An 8,148-nucleotide genomic window follows, 5' to 3' on the forward strand; every position below is an offset into this window, starting at 1 on the left:
TAGGACCCATAAAAGATGAGACTAACAATTTTAAGTTGTATGATAAAAGGGCGGCAAACACTCTCAATGAATACCTAACATCAGTGTTCACACTAGAAAGCTTGAATGACATCCCATCACCAACACAAATGTTTGTCGGAGGTAAGGAGAATGAATTAAGAGAAATACCAATTACACGCGACACAATCAGGAAGAGCATTGACAAACTAAAAGACTCAGAAGCCCAAAGTGTAAATGGATTTAAGTCCCAAGTCGTAAAGGAACTGGCAAATTAATTGGGTGGTTGTAGGTAGGAGCTGCCTCGTATGGGCCGGTGGGCCTTCTGCAGTTGCCTTTGTTCTTGTGTTCTTGTGTTCTTATGTTGAGTAGCAACATTTGCAAATTTGCAGATGATACAAAAATAGGTAGGGAAATTAACACGGAAGAAGACTCACTATCACTTCAAGTTGATCTAAATAGGGTTTTGAAATGGTCAAAAGATTGACAGATGCAGATTAATGCTGATAAATGTAAAGTTTTGAGACTAGGTAATGATGATAGTTACAAGATACGAGCTAGATGGTGTTGAGATTGCGAAGTCGGATTGTGAAAGGGATCTGGGAGTTATGATTAGTAAGAATTTAAAACAAAAGGATCAATGCATGAATGCTCGTAATAAGGCAAATAGGACACTGGGATTTATTAATCGAAGTGTTAGTAACAAGACACCTGGTGTGGTTCTTCAGCTATATCTTGCTCTGGTTAGGCCCCATTTACATTATGCAGTTCAGTTTTGGTCGCCATATTATAGAATGAATATAAATTCACTTGAACGTGTCTAGAGTAGGGTGACTAAGTTAATTCCCCAAAATAGAAATCTTTTATATGAAGAAAGATTAACAAAGCTTAAATTGCATTCACTGGAAAAGCGAAGAGTTAGGGGTGATATGATAGAGGTTTACAAGTGGATGAATGGACATAACAAAGGGGATATTAGTAGGGTATTAAAAGTATCAACACATGACAGAACACAAAACAATGGGTATAAATTGGATAAGTTTAGATTTAGGAAAGACTTGGGTAAATACTGGTTTGGCAACAGGGTTGTTGATTTGTGGAACCAATTACCGCGTAACGTGGTGGAGGTGGGGTCCCTCGATTGTTTCAAGCGTGGGTTGGACATGTATATGAGTGGGTTTGGGTGGTTATAGATAGGAGCTGCCTCGTATGGGCCAATAGGCCTTCTGCAGTTACCTTTATTCTTATGCTCTTAATTCACTATGCTTGCCAGTGAAACTCCTTTTCAGAAAATCGCTGGACCATGGAATAGTTCCCCTAGTAATAGTTGAAGGTGATGTAGTGATCGAGTAATCCTTATACTCCATTATCTTATCATCATAATGGCATAACTAATTACACAAGCATTAATCCTATCCCTATTTACAGGTAACGGTTTTCCACCCTTCTATATCTTACTGTGAGGTGTCGTCACCGTACATAAGCAAGCGACTTAGGAGGAAGGAGGTAATAAAAGTATGTGTTTGTGGAAGAAAGGAATTGGCAAAACGATCAGGGAAAGAGAAGGTCCGCAAAATAACAATTCACTTAGGGTATATTACACTAACAGTAGAAGTCTAAGAAATAAAATTAACGAATTAAATGCTCTTGTCTGCACAGAAAAAATAGATATTATTGCACTTACCGAAACGTGGATGAATGTAGAAAATAGAGAACTATTAGCTGAATATCAAATATATGGATTTAAACTATTTCACACAGATAGATATATTAGACGAGGAGGTGGAGTAGCCATATATGTTAGGGACAATTTGAAATGTAGTCTCAAAGAGGGAATCAAAACAGAGCCACACACAGAAACTATTTGGATTGAATTAAACGAAAAAGCTAATAATATTATAATAGGAGTAATATATAGGCCACCAAATTTAGACAGAATGGAAGCAAAGCATCTATGGGATGAAATATCTAGAGCATCTAGATCTAACAGTATTTATGTCATGCAGGGTGACTTTAATTTTAGCGGAATAAACTGGTTGAACAAAACAGGGAATAGTGAAGCAGAAGATTTTCTAGAATTAATTGACGATTGCTTTCTTACGCAACACATTAAGGAACCAACACGGGAAAATAATATTTTAGATTTAGTGTTAACTAACAGGGAAACGCAAATTAATGACATCGAAATAGGGAGTGAGCTAGGGAGCAGTGATCACAAAGAAATCAGATTTAGCATAGAATGGAATAGACCAGTAGGAGAAAATTCTGTTAAAGTGCCAGATTTTCGAAAAGCTGATTTTAATAGCCTAAGAAATTTTTTGGGTCAAATTGATTGGAAAGGCTTGGGTATGGGGTGTGGGCCGGTCTTGGAGCGAGACATGAACCCAGCGATAGGTGACTTAAATGGGGATTTCGATGTGGATTCAATATATAACTTATTTAAGAATATTCTAAACAAAGCACAGGAACGTAGTATACCATACAAATTGAATAGATCGTATACTAATGACCCAAAGTGGATAACAAAGAATTTGAAGAACCTTATAGGTAAAAAGAGAGCTTGGTACAAAAGGATTAAAAATGGGGAGGTCACTTTAGAACAGGAATTCGTACAACTGGTTAGAAATGTTAAAAAAGAGATAAGGAAAGCAAAAAGGAACTATGAAGTTCGCATAGCAGGGCAAGCAAAGACAAATCCTAAAGGGTTTTTTCAGTTATATCGTACTAAGACTAGGGAAAGGATAGGTCCATTAAAAACTGAGACAGGTCAAATAACAGATAGTGATGAAGAGATGAGTAGTATTTTTAATAAATATTTTGTATCTGTATTTACTAAAGAGGAACTTAACAATATGCCTTCAGCCGAACAAGTCTATGTGGGTGCGGACGAGGACAGGTTGACGAGTTTAGCAGTTACCAGGGAGGATGTTCTTAAACAAATAGTAAAACTCAAACCAAACAAATCCCCAGGGCCGGATGAAGTGTTTGCTAGGGTGCTTAAAGAATGCAAAGAGGAGCTTTGTGACCCACTGTCAACTATATTTAATAAATCAATAGAGTCAGGCAGAGTGCCAGAGTTTTGGAAAGTTGCTAATGTGATACCAGTTTTTAAGAAAGGAGATAGATCACTTGCGTCTAACTATCGACCAATTAGCCTAACGTCTATTGTGGGAAAGTTACTCGAATCTATAATAGCAAATAAAATTCGTCTTCATCTTGAAAAACATAAATTAATAATTGAGTCGCAACATGGTTTTATAAATGGCCGTTCATGTTTAACAAATTTGTTATCTTTTTATTCTAGCATTGTTGAGGCAGTTGATAGTGGTAAGGATTGCGATGTTGTATACCTTGACTTTAGCAAAGCTTTTGATACAGTGCCACATGAAAGACTGATTAAAAAAATAGAGTCTCATGGTATTGGGGGTGCTATATTAAGCTGGATTAGGGCATGGCTATACCAAAGGAAACAGAGAGTTAGTATAAATGGAATCAAGTCAGAGTGGGAAAATGTTGTAAGTGGAGTGCCTCAAGGCTCTGTCCTGGGACCTCTGTTGTTTATAATATATATAAATGATTTAGATTCAGGTTTGAGTAGCAACATTTGCAAATTTGCCGATGATACGAAAATCGGTAGGGAAATTAATTCGGAGGAGGACTCACTATCACTTCAAGTTGATCTAGATAGGGTTTTGAAATGGTCAAAGGATTGGCAGATGCAGTTTAATGCTGATAAATGTAAAGTTCTGAGGTTAGGTAATGATGATAGAGTTACAAGATACGAGCTAGATGGTGTTGTGATTGCGAAGTCGGATTGCGAAAGGGATCTGGGAGTTATGATTAGTAAGAATTTAAAACAAAAGGATCAATGCATAAATGTTCGTAATAAGGCAAATCGGACACTTGGATTTATTAATCGCAGCGTTAGTAACAAGACACCTGGTGTGGTTCTCAAGCTATATCTTGCTCTAGTTAGGCCCCATTTAGATTATGCAGTTCAGTTTTGGTCGCCATATTATAGAATGGATATAAATTCACTTGAACGTGTCCAGCGTAGGATGACTAAGTTAATTCCCCAAATTAGAAATCTTTCATATGAAGAAAGATTAACAAAGCTTAAGTTGCATTCACTGGAAAGGCGAAGAGTTAGGGGTGACATGATAGAGGTTTACAAGTGGATGAATGGACATAACCGGGGGGATATTAATAGGGTATTAAAAGTATCAACACAGGACAGAACACGAAACAATGGATATAAATTGGATAAGTTTAGATTTAGGAAAGACTTGGGTAAATACTGGTTCAGTAACAGGGTTGTTGATTTGTGGAACCAATTGCCGCGTAACATTGTGGAGGTGGGGTCCCTCGATTGTTTCAAGCATGGGTTGGACAAGTATATGAGTGGGATTGGGTGGTTATAGAATAGGAGCTGCCTCGTATGGGCCAATAGGCCTTCTGCAGTTACCTTTGTTCTTATGTTCTTATGTTCTTACAGGACAGAACACGAAACAATGGGTATAAATTGGATAAGTTTAGATTTAGGAAAGACTTGGGTAAATACTGGTTCAGTAACAGGGTTGTTGATTTGTGGAACCAATTGCCGCGTAACATTGTGGAGGTGGGGTCCCTCGATTGTTTCAAGCACGGGTTGGACAAGTATATGAGTGGGATTGGGTGGTTATAGAATAGGAGCTGCCTCGTATGGGCCAATAGGCCTTCTGCAGTTACCTTTGTTCTTATGTTCTTATGTTCTTATGACTTGAGAATAGCACATTACGGGCTATTCATGCCCGTGCCACCTCTTGGGTGGCTTAATCTTTATAAATAAATCAGAATAGCACACACCACACGGGAGACATCTCCCGTCACGCAGGGTGCAGTCGCACCTCCACAGATCAGATTCAGATTCAGATGTTTATTCAGGTAAGGTAAATACATACAAGTGATGTTACATTAATGGATTGATATATAGATAGAGCTAGTACATACAATGCCTAAAGCCACTATTACGCAATGCGTTTCGGGCAATCTCCAGTATCATCTCCAGTATCATCTTTTGAAACTGGTAATGGCTCAAAAGGGCCACCACTTACGGGGTATTCATGCCCGTGTCACCTCTTGGGTGGCTTAATCTTCATCAATCAATCGAATAGCACACAGTACAATCTCCAGTCAAGAATGTAGCACTCGGCGTGTACAGTTCTAATCGACCCAAGACGCTACAGCCTCGACACAGAGCAGACAGCAGACTACGACCGTTGTTCAGGTCCATGTAAACTACATCTACCCGAAGTCCTTCGTCTGAATAGCCAGTTACCAGTTACAGGAGATACTTTTTCACCCACAGAGTTATTAACTCATGGAACCGCCTACCCACCGAAGCGGTACGTGGCAAAACGATGCTGATTTTCAAAATATACCTGGAAAAGATCATTCCTCCCTACACCTGGGGGGTACCTTCGTTAAAGTAAAAAGGTATACAGAAATAACAAAGAAAATAGATATGAATACTATTACCTTCGATGTTAGTAGTAGTTGTGCAAGTGAGGAGAAAGAAAAAATATTACGGAGTTGGAAGGAAGTTTCTAAGGTACTCTCGTATCTCATGGAATGTGACGGACAGGGCAAAGGTAGTTTTATTATTAATCATGGATGAAAGTAGATTGATAATATTATCTTGGAACGTTAATGGATTAAAAACTAGAGCGGTGGATGTACACTATTATACTCTTAGAGAGAATATTAACATAGTAGCACTCCAGGAAACTGGGGATAGGGATGGTAACATTCTGAACATGAAGATGAACATGTTGAACATGAAGATGTTCAACTGCTGGGCGAGCCCTCTCCTACTCATCTGAGGGGAGGGAGATTAGATTATGCTTGTTTGATAAATGCTGAGGGCATAGAGGAGAATTGTCTTACTGTGGATGAAATGCTAAGAGATTTTGCATTACAAATACAGCTTAAACTAGATAAAAAGCATGCCTGCCTTCAGAGGAAAAGCTTAAAGTTTAATAAGGGAGAATTAAGGGGTCTTGTTGGTCATATTAAGTCTTGGTATGATACTTATAAGCCAGTTTCGGCAGAAGCATTTTATTAAGATTTAATTAAGGAGGTAGATGTATTTAATGCAACATTGAACCGGAAAACATCTGGTATAGAAAAGCATCCCCCCATAAAAGTGTGCGGAGAAGAGAAAGGAAATTTGGAGCAGGTATTGGCAGGAGTTTGCAGAGAAAGTTAAGAGTAACAAACTTGAAGGAAATCTGGCAAGACATAAATGAAATAAGGGGTAAAAAGCATAATTTTGTTGCACATCCTGACCCGTAAGGATTTGCAAAAGGTCTCGTAAATAAATGGGCGGAAGCTGCCAAACTTAGTTCATTTAATTACCCGCTGTAACGAGAGAGTCGTTTGATTCTTGGAAAGATCTAAGAAAGGATTTTATACTTACAGCAGGTAACAGTGGTGATGTCACTTGCACAGGTATTACCAGAGAAGAACTAATAACGGCGATTAAAGTTGGGAAATCTACCGCCCCCTGGGGAGGATGGAGTAACTTATGAAATACTTAATGAACTTGCCATTATGACGAGAAGCCCGCTGTTAGACCTCTAATATTAATTATAAAGAGGGCAGAATTCCCAGTAAATGAAAAAGAACTATGATCATCCTTATCCCTAAAGCCAATGGAGAGTACAGACCTGTGTCTTTAACCTCGTGTTTTTGTAAAATGATGGAGAGGATCATTTTAAATAAACTTTTGTATATAATAGGTGATCAGCTGTATAATAATTTTTCGGGTTCCTCAGAGGAAAAAGTACCTCTGACTGTATTATTAAATGTCTAGCTAATGGTAATGATTATTATAGAATTTTTATTGATTCATAAGGAGCTTTTGATAAAGCCAACAAAGAGGTTATTTTATATGAATTAGCTGGTCTTGGTGTTGAAGGGAGATTATTGCGCTGGATAGGGGGATTATCTTCAGGAAAGGAAGGCTCAGGTGTGGTATCAAGGTTGTATGGTTCAAGGTTCAAGGTATCAAGGTCAAGAACTCTGCACACCTCAGGGAGGAGTGTTGAGTCTCACCCTGTTTAATGTACTAATGAATAAGATAGCATCTGAGAAATACTCAAATTGGGTAACTCCATTCATATATGCCGATGATATTTTGTTTCAGGGCAAAGATATTTCAAAGGTTCAAACAGTGTTGGACAATTTCGGAAACCTGTGTCACCACATGGGACTAGTGGTTAATGAAGACAAAACTAAAGATTGAATGTAGAAATCGGAGGCCCATTATATTGGAAATAAACAGTAAAAATATAGAGAGAGTTAATATATATAAATATTTGGGCATATATGTTGGATATACCCGTGAGAGTTTGGAAACTGAGGTGAACAGACTGTTGAGTCAATGTCGGAAGAGATTACAACCTCTGAAGGCCTTGGCATGCTGTGGAAAGGAGTGGGAGTCCAAGTGCTACGAATGATGTACTTGAGTACTGTGAGATTTCTTATTGATTATGCTGCACCTGTCATTTCTTGTTTTGGTAAAGGTAGGATGGGCAAGTTGGAGAAGATACAAAATGAAGCCGTTGGGGGTCGTTGTGAGCCGCTGCTACCTGAATTTTTGCCCACACTTGTCTTGCAGACGTTTCTCTTCCAATAGAGCTAGTGAACTCTAGTCATTGTCTTTCCCTTTGTAACTCATCTGCAATGTATGTACCTTTACCTGAATAAAACATCTAATCTAAATCTAGATATATGTAAATGAGAAAGTAATAGAGCGAAACCTTTAAAATACTGAACAATTTGGAGGATATTGATTCATACAATTTCTTCAAAAGGTCAGATGTAACACGAACAAGGAGCAAAGGTTTCAAGCTCAACAAGCCACAGTGTAGGAGTGACAACAAATGCTTTTTAACCCATACGATTATGATCATGGCAATAAGGTTTCTAAAACAGTAGGCATTCTTCCAAAGTCAGACACTGTACTATGTTCCTCGCCCTAACCTAGTCACTCAGTATTATTCACTCATTTATCTATGTCTTGTCTATTTATGTCTTAAAGGTTACAAGACGTACATTAGTCAATACAATTGGTGCTTAAAATGTTAAGGATCTCTTGTGAAACACGGG

This window comes from Procambarus clarkii, chromosome 73 (assembly GCF_040958095.1).
Source record: "Procambarus clarkii isolate CNS0578487 chromosome 73, FALCON_Pclarkii_2.0, whole genome shotgun sequence".
Lineage (NCBI taxonomy): Eukaryota > Metazoa > Arthropoda > Malacostraca > Decapoda > Cambaridae > Procambarus > Procambarus clarkii.